A 15,162-nucleotide genomic window follows, 5' to 3' on the forward strand; every position below is an offset into this window, starting at 1 on the left:
GATAGGCTGTTCCTTAAGCTCTTTTGTATATAGGGTGACCAGAAGAAAAGACCTGAACTGATAGTGCCACAAAACAGGATATCTTATAGCGAGAGAAACTGAACTCCTGAAAGCCTGAAACCTTGCAGTGCAGCTGAGGAACAGTAGGAAATCCAAAATTTTCTCCCACTTAGCTGAGCTCCTGCTTTTTCTTTCCTGCCCTGCCTCTCTCCTCTTCCGATTCAGTCTGCTTTGAGTTTGCTGCTTTGTGACCTTCAGGCCAGATAAATTCTTTCAGAGTCCTGGTTTTCCACTGCAGCTCTCACATAAAGCTGTGATTTTCCTTCCGAACTGAGCCAAGGAACATGTGAAATTCCCCTGGTTTTCCTGGAACATGCTGCTATTGGTTGCTATTTGTCTACTAATGGTTTGCTCCTGGATTCTGGGCACTGGTTAACTATTGTGACAAATAGTCACTCTGGAGACAAGCCAAATAAAAAGGAAAAAGTGAAGCTTCCATCTCTATTAATTTACTGTAAAGCTGGAATAGTAGATATGCTAGCCTGTGTATGCTACCTTTCCAAGAAAGTCCTGCCTGGTCCTACTTCCTAGCACATGAATAATAAAGGTAAGGGAGGGCGTAATTCTACACCAAAAGGGACCTGGATTGGCAGGTTGGACTCACTATTTACAATTCCTTCTTTCACTGACCTATTTTCAAGCACTGTGCCTTTTTTATTTCATGCTTTTACCTTGCTTTTACCCTTGGTTTTGTTCTGAGTTTTGAGGGTCTACTCAGAGATGGAGAGGGGTGTCAGCTATTCACCCATTTATAGATCAGATTTGACTTTTGTTTTTCTTCTTTAGACTAAATAATTGCAACTTAAGTCACTATTCTAGCTGTGTCTCTCTGGAGTTTTTCAATCTTGACTGTATCTTTCTTGAGCAAGGGCATCTAAAACTGAACAGATGTTTCTCCCACAATCACCTTCGTTCATAACAGGCATTCAGAGAGTATTGCTGAAATATTCATAAGCCTTAAGAGATAACAATGCATGAATGCTAATGAATAGTAAGTTGTATGGTGCTTTAAACATTGACACAATAAGGCAAGTCCAAACTAAAAACCATCACACAATTAAACATTTCCATAGCTGCATCGTCTTAGGCGAAGATTTCACATGTATTGTTTCCTTTAATAGACACAATGAACAGATAAAAGGACACTGCAGAAAAGTGCATTTCAGTTTACAAAGATGCTTTGTCAATGTATTTAATATATCTTCAATCAAGGAGTTCATGAGAGATTGTTTAATAACCTCATCTCTATGTTTATTCCTAAATGGACATCTGTGGAATACATTTAAGGCTAATTGGAACTTTTTCTTTTTTTTTTTTTTTTTGTTTATTTTAGTTGAATATGGTTCAACAACTTATGCTGCATGCATACAATCACTACCAGTTAAAGCTGGAAACGGTTTTGTCATGGAAATTTCTAATATTAATGAACTGTCATTTTTTTCAGTTTCGACATTTTTATTGAAAACACAACTTTTTTTGATGACATTTCTCTCCTCACTAATTTGATGTTAAAAGAATGATGAATATTTTGACCATCTCAACTGGCAGGCTGTTGAACATGAAAACAGACAGCAAATACTTCCACAATTTAGAAACAGTATGTTTGTGCTGAGCTCAGGTTTTACTATTGTTGAAGCTGGCCGGTGGGATGTAGCTTAAATTGCTTCAGGTTTGCAGTCTATCCTCACTTAACACGTCCAGGGTGGAGTGCAGCAGGATGAGCCTGGAGGTGAAGAACCTGCCAGCCCAGCCCTCTATCCACTGACACATGCTCTTTGGGGTGCCTGTAGACTTGTGCCTTCGCCCTTCTGGCAGGACATGCTGGCACCACCATAGCACTGAGTAGTGCCACCAGCAAGGATGTCACTGTCTTCTGCTTTCAAGTCTTTCTGGTCCCTTTTGGCTTTCAGCTGAGAATGGCTGCACTATGCAAATGCTACATTTTCAGCCCCATGCGTTCTGCATTCCCCTGTGCTAACGAAAGAGCTGCTTTAGCCCAGTGCACTGAGATGAGAATATACAACTTGTCCCATTTTACATAGTTTTTAAATTACAAATTGCATTATTCCACCTCCCTGCTGCCAGTGTTTAAAGACTCGTTACCATGGAATTTCAAATGAAATAGAAATAATGATGCTGAGAGACGTTAGCTGACACCCTTGGCGACTGATGGGTTCCAGCGCTTATCAAGACAACACCTCTCACGATGTGATCAAATGCTGGAAACGCTGACATTTCACAAGCATGTGTCACCAGAGGATGAGAAGTCTTAAATGTTTTTAGGGAGGGCTCAGGTAGTCAAAATATCATAAATGATAAAAATCTGTGATTTATAGCAGAATGGCTAATTCAGAACAATGACTTGTCATGTTTTTATCAGGGAAATCATGTAAGATCGTGGAAGGGAAGATGTAATGCAAAAAGCAAATGGAAGGTAATTATAAAAGGAAAGGTTAGCTGTCATACTGGCAATAGTGCCTGGTATCAATCTGTTTAATTGCTATGTGAGATTGTTAGCAGAGGAGCACATACACCTGACAACAAAAGTGGTGGGGGCCCCACTAGCTATTTTAACCCCTAAAGTTTCCCTGGGCTTTACTATCACACAGGGAAGAATCTTGCAGTGCTTGTTCCTTCTGGAGTTTCCCCAAGCAAAAAGGAAGCCAGCAGGGCTGGATGCAGCTGGTGTGAGGCAAAGGCTGATCAGCAGCAAAGCCCCTCCCTTACTGCAGAAATTGTAGTAGGCTGCAGCTCAGTAAGTAGGAAAAAGGCATCAGTTTTGGGGCAGAAAAGACACCCATGCTCTCATGGAGTGGTCCCTGAGCTGCTCACTACATGGTTCACAGATTTGCTGTGGTCTGCTGCAGTGTGTCCACACGGTCAATTGATGGGAAAAAGATGAAATTTTATGTGCCTGTGTGTATTCATGATGTATTTAGGTAGGGAGGTGCTTCTCCCTATTTTCACCAAAGCAAGTCAACGCAACAGGAATAGCTCTGGGGGAAAGGGAAGCCAGGGTAAAGCTTGGTAGATAACTTGGGCTAACCATGTGGGTCTACTGGACAACATCGTGAGAGGAGAGACAGAGTCTTTATGTGTTGCCAAAAATGTGAAGCTGAAGTAATGCTTTTGCTGTCACTTCACAACATGTGTTTGCATACCGTGTTTCCTCAAAAGGGTTGTGAAGCTCTAGGGCAACAGCTGTAAGAGAGGAGAAGAGCTATGAGGTACAGTATTTATTCCATGCTTCCTCCAATCTCACTTTCATTTAGACTCCAACTTTTTCCTCATCCCATATCTCAATCACAGGGTGTGATAAAGATGGGAGGGGAAGGCCAATTTTGTTATATGAGTATATTATTGTTCCAAAACAAGTAATAAAATAAACCTTTTGGCTAATAGAAGTTGGACTCCAATACTTCCCCTTAGTACACAGCATAGAGAAAAAATAAATAGGACCCTCTTACAGTACAGCCTGAAGCTCAACACGGACTTTTATTGGAAGACTGAGCATTTTTTAAAAAGCAGGGTTGTGTTCTGCAGGTGATAGAGAAAGTAAAACAAGCTCTTTTCTTCTTCTGGTCTTTGGTGCTCTACTCTCCTTCTCCAGTCCTGGTGCTTCTCTGGCAAAGATGCCGCTGTTCCAAGCAGGTGCATATGCGTTGCCACCGGTTTCGGGGTAAATACTATCACTCCTTGAGGGACTCATTGCCACCTTCTCAATTAAAACAGTTTCAGGAGCTGGAATGTAAATCTATTCAACAGGAATCATAGTATCATCATGGCTGGAAAAGTCCTCTAGGATCATCCAGTCCAACCATGAAATTACAGTCTAAGACAGTAATGAGCTTCCTCAGTTATGAACACCCTAAGGTAGAACTAATACCATATCCCCCTGGCAGTTACTCTGTTTAATGCCTTCACACAGAAGATGAATGAGTGGGTCCAATAGCTGAGCATTTTGTAACAACAGTGGCTGAAGATGGTGCTGCAAAAGAATGTGCAAGGAACTGAAAGCTAATTCTTCACAGAGTAAGCTTCCTATGAGCTAAGTTTCCACACAACCACCCTTAGTGGCAACTTGGAGAGAGGTAACTGTGATGAGGGAATTGCCTGAACACAAGCTGTACAAATATAATCTATTTGTTTTTTGCCCTTTGTGGTAATGTCTTAGAATTTAAACAAAATAACAAGTGTTTCCATCAGTACCTGTGTTTTCTGAAGCATTGATTTCTCTCATCAGTTACATATTTATCATTCACTGAAGTATTAAAAAGGAAGAATTATTTGGCATTAATCAAAACAATAATAGTTACTTTCAAAAATTTGTTTACTTCCATATATCCAGCGAAAGGAAATGACCATGTGACTGTTATTATCTTTACACCTATACCAGGGTTTGTCTAATTACTTGTAAAACTATATTTGTTACTGTGCAAACCATTTTGCATGATAGCTGAGAATCTTATTTACCAAAAGAGTCTTCAAGATCTTCACAGAAATAGGTCTGGAGTTGTACATTTTACAAATCAGACTTCGTAATGTACAGTAAACCATAATAGAAGCATTAATAAGTTTGAACTTTATTCTTATTATGTATTTCCAAGATTTTTATGTCTCTCAATTTATGATAACTTCCACATTTCATTGCCTTTTCCTCAATATTTCATGGCTTTGCTTCTACAATTTAATAGAGGTGTCTTCTAGAAGGGAAATTTATGGAATGAACTTGATTTTTTTTCTGCAAGTCTGAAGTGCCTAGGTGTATTTTTTATTTCTGTCACCTCTTCTGATGAAATGTATCATCTCCTCGAACCATATGCAGCTCTCTGGGATGCCTCAGCAGGTAAAGAGGAAAGAAAAGAGCAGTTTGAAAAATCAACACCTTTAAAATATTATTTTATCTTTAAAAATCTGCAGTTTCTTTCTCCTCAGGATGAACATCAGCCCTGAGGATCATATATTTGTTTATAAATGTAGGACCAGGTAGGACCTGGCTTTTTGCAGTGTGTGGTTCACAGATTCCCACACAAAACGTTACCCAGGAACAGTTTGTGAAATAAGAGCAAGAGCTGCCCCTTCAAGGAGATACACATTCCCGAGTTAAGTAGTTGATGGCTGGAGAATTTAACGCATTCTCTTCAAGGTACTTAAAACAGGTGGTTGGCTTTACTGTTAGTATTCCAGAGTGCAAGCTACTGCCTTACCGACATTCATTTTGAGGACAGGAAAGGTAGCTCCTTTATCCAGCATATCTGAGAGATTAATAGTCTTCTTTTGGTACTCCAGAGGTGGCCCAGGAGATTACATCTAGACTGTGTGGCAACAACATGCTTCAGCTCACTGTGCTGTCCTTGTGCTCTGAACTGGGGGTATGGCTGGGATATGCTGTAGCTCCTTTCTGATCTAGGTGTCCAGATTCCTGCGATGGAAGAAGTTTAGCAGAGATAGCGCAAGAGGGAAGAGGACTGATCTGTACCTACATCTTTTCCGATGCATATGGTCAGCATGTGGCTGGGGTGTGCACCGCAGTCTGGATCCGCTCTCCAGTCTGCAGGTTTTGATACAGCATCAGAGAAGACATCTTTCTAGATCATTGGCTGGGCTGCAGCCAGCTTCCTTGGATATATTCTGGTTAACACCTAGGGCAGAACTGTTTGCTTATAGAACCCCATTTATTGGTCTGTATTTGCATATTGGTCTATCTACACACGATGTTTTGAGCTCTGCAGGCAGGATGGGACCTGGTTAACAACTACTGAGACATCAGTAGAATAGGAGGGGCTCCACAGCAGATTCTCTGCCCCAGCAGCCTGGTTTTGGCAGTGAGAATCTTTGGTTAGATGAGAGAACTGCAGGGTGGCCACACACAGTGATCTAACCAGGCTGACATGACTAGAAGTGACAGAAGGTTATTATTTTTGCCAGTGGTGCAGTGATCCATTTCAAAATGATAAAATACCAAGACGTTGCCTTATCTCCTTTCAATCACACTCATTTGGAGAGCAGCAAATAAACCAATCAGATGGCAAGTAAGAGAAGCAGATAAATGCTACGCTACTTTATGTAGAATTAAGTTAATGCTGTTCACCTGTACATGACCTGGTGTCATGGTTTCAGCTGGGATAGAGTGAATTTCCTTCACTGCAGCTGGCACAGTGCTGTGCTTTGGACTTAGTATGAAAACAACGTTGATAACACACCGATGTTTTGGTTGTTGCTGGGTAGCGTTTGTACTAGTCAAGGACTTTTCCAGCTTCCCGTGCTCTGCCGGGTGCACAAGGAGCTGGGAGGGGAGGGGGCACAGCTAAGAGAGCGGATTCAAACTGGCCAAAGGGATATTCCATATCATGTAATGTCATGCCCAGTATGTTACCTGGGAGGGGCTGGCCGGGGGAGGGAGGCAGCAATTGCAGCTTGGGGACCGGCAGGGTCGGTTGGTGGGTGGTGAGCAGTTGTATCGTTTGTGTTTCTGGTTTCTTCCCTTTTCATTATATTAACATTATTGTTATTATTATAATAATCATTATCATTATCTTTTTTTTTAAATTATTAAACTGTTCTTATCTCAACCCACAAGTTTTATTTTGCTTTTGCTCTTCAGATTCTCTCCCCCATCCCACAGGGATGGGGGGAGTGAGCAAGCAGCTGCGTGGTGTTCAGTTGCTGACTGGGGCTGAACCACGACACCTGGCTACTTCACTGGCCCTGTTAGGTAGAAGCTGGCAGCTGAGAAAGAGGAAGAAGCAGCCCCATCAAATAGTGCTGGTGGCTTCAGCAGTCCAAAACACATCCCTCCACCTTGCTTGAGCTTGTCAGGATGCTTTATAGGTACCTCAGGAGTGTTGTTCCTCCAGCTTAAAGCAGCTGCTTGTCATCATAGGTCTGATTTGCACCCTTGTGTTCTTATCTCTTCCTTTTGATGACAGAGAAAGCCCAAACTGTGCCTTTGGGCCGTGTATCTACCGGGAGCACTGAAGTTACGGAAATGTTCATAATGTTGCAGCTGAGTACCGTGTTGGTTTCAGAGCACAGCTGGGCAGGGTCTCCAGCTCCGGCTCTGCCCTCACATGTGGAGGGGACCCTACAGCCAGCCATAGCCAGGACACGCGCTCACACAGTTTGCTCTGCACCACTTTCTCTAGTGTGGTTTTGGGTTTGGTGTTAATCCTGAAGTATTTGCCATTGGATGATAAAGTGGGATAAGACAAAAGGGCAGGTTTAAAGCTTTTACTAAAATATCTCCAAATGCTGCCTAGAAATGTTGTGTGTGGTGTAATGCAGGGTACTCTATTGCCTTAACAGCCTTCACTTCAGAAAGAGTCCTCTACAAATACATGGGAAGAAAAATACTTTTTTTCTCATGATAACATTAGAGGAACAACAGAATAACTTAATGCTAATAGGTTCTCTGAAAACAGTGAATAGAGCTAATGATGCTTGTAACTAATATATGTGCTTTCTCAGGCAATAGATGCATCGCAGGTAAAACCAGAAATGTTTTGAAGCGATCATCATGTCCATTTTAGGGAATAATGAAAGGAATATTTCCTTTGTCTTTTTCATCATCTGTCCTTTTATATGGGCATAAATGTTTATTCAGTAGTGTTAAACTGAATAACTCTGAACTTTATTACTTTCTTCTCTAGCTGAAAAGAACAGTTTTATGGAGATAATATGAACTATATATTTATTGCCTCTTAAATCCATAATCAAATTGAATATATCAGAAGGAATTAGATTGTTCACTCGGTTAGCCTCACTGCAGCCTTGAAATGTGCTCCAGATGCTGGGGAAGCTGACTTAACATTTAGTTTAAAATTAACATTTTTATACTTTGAGCTTGTTGAATATCTTTTTAGTGAATAAATTAAAATGAGATATTTTCCATTCCATTAAACCAGTGGTGCAATTATTTCTTTCAGATATGATACAAATGTTTCTTAGGAGATTTTATAAAGTATTACTTTTAACTTTTATTAAATCTTTAATACATTTTTCATTACAGACAGTACAACACTGGCTTTTGAATTCATGTCATAGTGTGAGCTACACAGGGTCGCTTATAGGGGAAGCACTCTGGCAGGATGCAGAAGGAAAACAACTAGCAGTTAGTAAGTAGTAATATCTGTGTATAGTCTCAAGTCAAAGCAGGTTGCCTATGAATTAGGGTTTCAGATAAAAATTTTAAAGACAACAGAAATTCTCCATTTCACTTTTGAAATCTGTGTGAGGGTTCCTACGCCACTTAAATGCTTTAAACTTCTAATATTATATAAAATCCAAAATATTTTGCAGTATTAGGGATCTAAGTAAAAGGAATATGCTTTCATTATTATTTTTAAAGAAGTGGAATATATAGAACTCTTCAGTTTCTCCTGCTTGCACTATTTCAGCCTTAAAAGAATTGGTCGAATGTTTACAAGTGTTTATAATGTTGACCAAATTTATTTGTTGATTTCCATGTCAAAAGGAATAATATATTGCAAAGACTTCAAACAACTTTCAGGTAGCCCTATGGTGGTAATGCTCAAGATCACACAATATGTTTACTCAAAGCATTTCTAAAATTTTGGGGATTAAAATGTTTGATTTTTGTTTTCTTTTTGAAAGATGCCTGGAATTTGGTTTAGCTGAATTAGAAATACAGTGTAAACAGTCTCTCCCTTCCCATACTAAACATTTATATGAGCATTAATTAGAGAATTTTATGCATACATTGATAGGAAAAATACAAACACACCACAAAAGCTAACAATGACATGAATGATTAATAACCTTCATTAACATTCAAATTTTGTGCAAAGACACGGGTAGATAGCTAAAGTAGCTGCTGTGCTTGCCCTTGCTTTCTGGCAAACTTTTAGAATCGTGTCTTTCTTTTCAAAAGTTATTACTAGAAAGTTTATCTGGTTAGTTGCTGGTAGCAAAATAAATGTTTTCCTTTGTTGAAGATAAAACCCTTTCACTCTACCAGGACCTCTTCCTGCATTGCATGTTAGATGTAACTCTTTCTTTATTATTGTGACGGTCTTGTTTCTGAAGCAATGGGTGTTGACAAAGCATGGCCTGAGAGGAGTCTTTTTGATTAGGCTGTAAATACAATGTACCTGGAAAAGAAGAAATGTCACCAGCATTGGGGTGCATATTTCTTTTATCCATTTATAAACTGTTTTTTTCAAGGTGTGCCAAATCTAAAGCATAAGCATCTGCTAACTGTTTTGCTGCTGTTCAACCAAAACACAACCAGCTGCAGCCTAAAGTCAAATGGCTACACTGATGCTGCAGAAAATTGGACCTCCAAGCCACTGCACCCTGGGTATCAGCAGGCCACCACAAATCTCTGACAAGGACTTAGAAGCAGGAGAAGTTTGGGCTAAATTAGGAATTAATTGTTGTGGTGGGTTGACCTTGGCTGGACCCCAGGTGCCCACCAAAGCCCCTCTATCACTCCTGCTCCTCAGTTGGACAGCAGAGAGAAAATATAACAAAAGGCTCGTGCATTGAGATAAAGGCAGTAAGAGATAATTCACCAATTACTGTCATGGGCAAAACGGACTTGACTCAGGGAAATTAATTTCATTTATTGCTAATCAAATCAGAGTAGCATAAATGAGAACTAAACCCAAATCTTAAAACACCTTCCCTTCACCCCTCCCTTCTTCCCAGGCTCAAATTCACTCCTGATTTCTCTGCCTCCTCCCCTTGTGTGGGGCAGGGGGACAGGGAATGGGGGTTGTGGTCAGTTCATCACACATTTTCTCTGCCACTCCTTCCTTACACTCTTCCCCTGCTCCAGCGTGGGGGTCCCTCCCATGGGAGACAGTCCTCCATGAGCTCCTCCAATATGGGTCCTTCCCACGGGCTGCAGTTCTTCACTAACTGCTCCAGCGTGGGTCCCTTCCACAGGGTGCAACCCTTCAGGAAAAGACTGCTCTAACATGGGTCTCCCACGGGGTCACAAGTCCCACCAGAAAAGCTACTCCAGTGTGGGATCCTCTCTCCTTGGGTTCCCAGCCTCCTTTGGGCACATCCATCTGCTCCAGTGTGGGGTCCTTCACAGGCTGCAGGGGAATCTCTGCTCTAGTGCCTGGAGCACCTCCTCCCCCTCCTTGTTTACTGACCTTGGCAGAGTTGTTTCTCTCACATATTCTCACACCACTCTTCCAGCTGCTGTTGCGCAGCAGTTTTTTCCCCTTAAATCATTACCACAGAGGCGCTACCACCGTAGCTGATGGGCTCAGCCTTGGCCAGTGGTGGGTATGTCTTGGAGGCAAGTGGCATTGCCTCTATTAGATATGGGGGAAGCTTCTAGCAGCTTCTCACAGAAGCCACCCCTGTTGCCATCTGCTACCAAACACTTGCCATGCAAACCCAATACCATTGTTATCAAAGAGAAAATCCCGTTCTCTTAACCGGCAAATCGTGAAGATCTCGGGTCCATAGCAAAGCCTGGAGCCCTCTGTATTGCCAAGAGATGTGAGATGTTTTCCCCAGCATGCAGTGGTCATTTATACATGCTCCCACTGTGGCTCCTGTTTTTACTTTAGAGCAATAATTAAGGATAGATGATGGCAAATCTCTAGAAAACAAGGAAGGTCTGACAGGGTACAGAGTTTTATTCAGTGTTACCATGCAAAAAGGAAAAATGAACCAAACAAATTACAGGCTTTTAATCATATTACATTTGCCCTAATTTTTACTCTTTTTACACTGGTCAGGACAATTATTGAGTCTTATGGGAAGAGCTACAAGCTAGGATTGTTTTCCTCGGTAGAATACTGCAAAGAAAGATATATTGTTAAAGGTAGCCATGTTCATTCAGTCAGATACCATGGAGGCTCTGCTCAAAACAACTGTGATTCGTCTCTAACCCATTTCAGCTGCCTGGGTTGTGTTTCATCATTCAGAAATGTCAAATGTATGTTGAATTATATACCTTTATCAGTGTGCAAGCAACAAACAGAGTGAACTTTTTATGTATATATTAAATACACAACATTAAAAGCAGTTTGAAATAACAGAATTTTTTTGGGAGGTAGGATGAAATGAAATATAAATCACTCTTCAAGGTAATTTCAGTGCACAGTGAAAATACTCATTTTAACAATATTTTCATCTTCTGATTGACATTCCACTGTGTGTTTGTGGGAGGGCCAGCAGAATTTACATATTTTAATCTCACCCAAGGAAAAAAGGTCACACACTATCATTTTGTAACCTGCAGCTGAAGGTATCAAATGACTCATTTTGCTTGTATGTTATAAATTACAGCTCCTCAGAGACAAGGACTGTGGTCTCAAATTTGTGTGCCTTCACCAGGCTGCAGCGTCTCAGCAACCCAAGCCTTGGACTTGTGGCTCTGCTCAGCCTCCATCCTAAACAATCTTTACAGAGGGTTTGTTCATTATCCGGTGGTAAAACACACGTCTTCATGGGAGGACTGAAGGTATTTGTGAAGCATAAAGATAGGGCAGGAGGAGTGGCAGGACAAGAGTAACCATAGCTCTTTTCCTCCTCTGCTCCACCTCCATTTATTGGAAGGGCCTCTTCTCTCATTTTGCAGGAGCCTGGGGATGCTCAGTGTCTGCATGGATACGGCCCTAAGAGAAAAGAAAGGACTTGCTGTACACCTGCCTATTCACCTGGGTACGAAGAAATGGGCGCCTTCCTCTTATTCCCTGAAATTTGGGCTATGTGTACCCAGAACAAGGGGCTTGATGCTAACCTTTTTTTGACCTAAATGAAAGAGATGCTGATTGCTTAAAGAGCAGTTGCCAACAGCCCTCTGCAGTAGCCTGTGTGTTGGTTCAGGGGGTGTGATTTCATCAGAGCTGCTGGGGAGTGCTGCTGTTTCACAACTGGAATAATCTCTGTATTAGCTAACTTCTTGGTACAAGAGTCTTTAATTTTTAGAAAACACATGGAATTGTTTTCATTTTGGCCTGGAACCACTACTTTTTTTAATCCTGTGTTTCCTTTAATGTGATTAAATGCTTGCCTAGTTGTGTTGTCATAACTGCTAAGCTACTGTCATAACTTACTTTCATACTGTCAAAGCTATTATGGTAGTGCCATCTGTATTTAACAGCTGTCAGAAGTGTTCCTTAGTAATTCTTATGTAGCAAACTGCTATTATTTTGACCAGATGTTTATTTTCTTCAAATACATTGACCAAGTCCAATATATTATAAAAAATAATTAAGGACACTGTGAGATCAGTAAACTGATGACAACATCCTATTTCTCAAGCATGTCTTACAAAATCCTTCTTTCATTTACATTATGATACGCTGCTACAACCAGCACTATCCTACACGTGCAGGATGAAACAGGTGCTGCAGCTTCTTCATTAAAAACAACCTAGTCTCTGCAGCCCTTCCTCCTCTCTGACTTTTCCCCAGACACTCCAGTCTGGTGGGACATTTTCTGCAGTGGCAGGAGTGGTGAAACAAACCTGGCCAAGTCAGTGGTTTAATTTTCTTCAGCCTCCAACCTTCAGAAATTTCTACACGGTCCCATTTACAGAGGTAGGTGCCTAGAGATGCAAAAAGGTCTGTGTAGGATTTGCTAAATCCTAAACGGATTATATACTTAACTCCTATTGACCTCCTTTCAAATGGTTTTGATTCTTTTGTCTGCAAAACAAGCTGAAAAATCTGAAACAATCTGCTTCTGGAAACTGAACACTTGCTGATTTTGGTCAAGACAGAAATAACACATGGCAAACCCATCCATGAAACACAAACACTTGTGTACATGTTGTTAGAGAAGCCAGGAGATGCAGAAGGAAGTGAAGAAGGGGTCCTTCTTCCAGGTCTCCCTCCTGCTTTCCCGCTTTCACCTGTGTAATTACCAGTTACAAAGCACATGTGTCAGCTGAGAAACGTTGGGTTTCTTTCCAGAGACCTTCTTGTCCACACTGACTGGGAAAACTAGACCTGATCTTTTCCATTATCCTTCTCAGCCACCTTTACAATTAAAACAATTAATGTAAACAGGAGAAGGTAGCTGCACTTGCCACCTATTTCCTCTAGTTTGTATTTATTTATTTTAAATTTGAGGTAGCCAAGGCAAGGCAACAGAAGTTCAGCAGTCCCACTCCATCCTATTCACAGACAGTAATGTCTGCATTAAAAAAATCCAGAAAGTTGAAATTTAACTATTAAGCAGATGAAAGTGTGAATCACAAAGGTGGTGGGGAATGGTGGCATGTGCTGGTTGTGTTTCTATTGTTGAGAGCTTTCCAGATGAAGGTGATGTGAGAGGAGGAAAACAAATCTCTAGGGACATCTGGAGCATTTATCCAGTACCTTGCTGTAGCCTTTATCTACTTACCTCCTGTGGTGTAAAGGTTGTTCGGGGTAGGACAGAAACAAAGCACACAGGAAAAAGGCACGAAAGAAGGCATTTTAAAGAAGGCCTAATGTACTTGATTCTTTCAGGCTAAGGGAAGCACACCCTGGTGAGAAATGCAAATCACACTAAGCAAGTGCCAGAAGCCCGAGGTTTGCTCCTACCTAATTGGCTTGTTAAGCTGTTAAACCTGAAAGCACTGAATCCTTGGATATTTCTTGTCTGTATTTTTTTGCTTATACAGACGTGAAAAGACACATATGCATGGCTAAAATCTGATATAAAACTGGCTTTGCTACGTTTCCCCTCCTGTGTGAGAATAACTTAATTCGTTTTATTCTGTGCTTGTGTAGCACTCAGCGCAGCAGGGTCCCAAGTTGTGCCTGGGGTTTCTGGTAACGAGCATCATCCCTACCACTGCATGTGAAACATCTATGAAGTGCATCCACTCAGCTTTTCTTTTTGAAAAGTAATGCTGTTGTCATTGCCATATCATTTCTCTGTCCTGTCAGTCAGCTTTTTTTTTTTAGATTTAGACAGCGCTAACAATGATCCATGTATAATGGGTCTAAGCAATTTACAGTAAAGAGGTAATCCATTAGCATTAAGTACCCACACAACGTATTGACATATTGCCTTTACCTCATTCTTTCTTTGTCTGTCATCTAAAATTGTGTAAAATTTTGGAATCACAAAACACCTCCCACCTGCAAAAATGCCAAACTAGCCTAGAAATAAGCCTTTGTCAGAGTTCTAACCATCCCACAACTCCAAATCAATCTCCTCACATTTCCTGTGTATTTGCAGAAATGCCTATTTCTGAATTATGAACCAAAATAATATATTTTTTTCTGTTTTAGTTTAGTTGAGGTTCATGACTATTTGGCTGCTATCAATCACATGCTATGGACACCCTGTCTCTAGTGCACCCAGCTCAGAGGACGAAACTGGTTAAAAGCAGCAGGATTTTATGTGAAAGCTAAAATCCAGTTGCTTGTATTCAAGTGACTTTCTTTCTCTGTTTTTCAATGTCTTTGATAGGAATATGCCTATTTCCATACTTGAAACTTTCATTGATTGAAAACTGCCTTATGAGCCATTTATGGTGTCTTGAATCAAAACAGTGAAGTGGGTTTTTTTTTCCTGTGTACTTCCACCATCTTGATTTTCTCATGGATTTTGTGCATTAACAACTACCATTCCTTGTAGTGTGAATGAAAGAAGACCAGTTAGGAGAAGGGGTGAAAAATGCCTAACTGTGTAATGAAAAATGTGACATTCAGTGTGGTGTTGTGCAGAGGATGAGGTCTCTGACAATTTTCAAAGAGACAAAAGTGAGAGAAAAAAATAGAGCTGGAAAATATTTTTAAAGGGTTATCTTTCTTATTTCAGAAACTTTGTCAAATGGTTTATCATCCTCTTTCAGAGGCTGTCCCTGATGCTGTTCTTCAACATCTGATTTTTGGGCCGTGTTCCTGGTTTCAAGGTCATGGAGTCCAGTGGCAGCTCACAATTGGATGTTGCCTCACATGCATGCAGGGTGGGGGAAATTTTGCTCTTCAGCTATTAATGTGCAATTAATGTATCAAACGATAAGACATATCTGTAGCGTTCACTTTTTATATTTAATGTGTATAGGCAGTTATGCCCAAATTCAGAGTGGTAAATAAGGTCAAGCCAAGTCAGAGAGGAATCAATAAGTGATGCCATTGTATAAACCAAGTATTTGATTTTTCCTTGCAGTTA

Source organism: Phalacrocorax aristotelis, chromosome 3 (assembly GCF_949628215.1).
Source record: "Phalacrocorax aristotelis chromosome 3, bGulAri2.1, whole genome shotgun sequence".
NCBI lineage: Eukaryota > Metazoa > Chordata > Aves > Suliformes > Phalacrocoracidae > Phalacrocorax > Phalacrocorax aristotelis.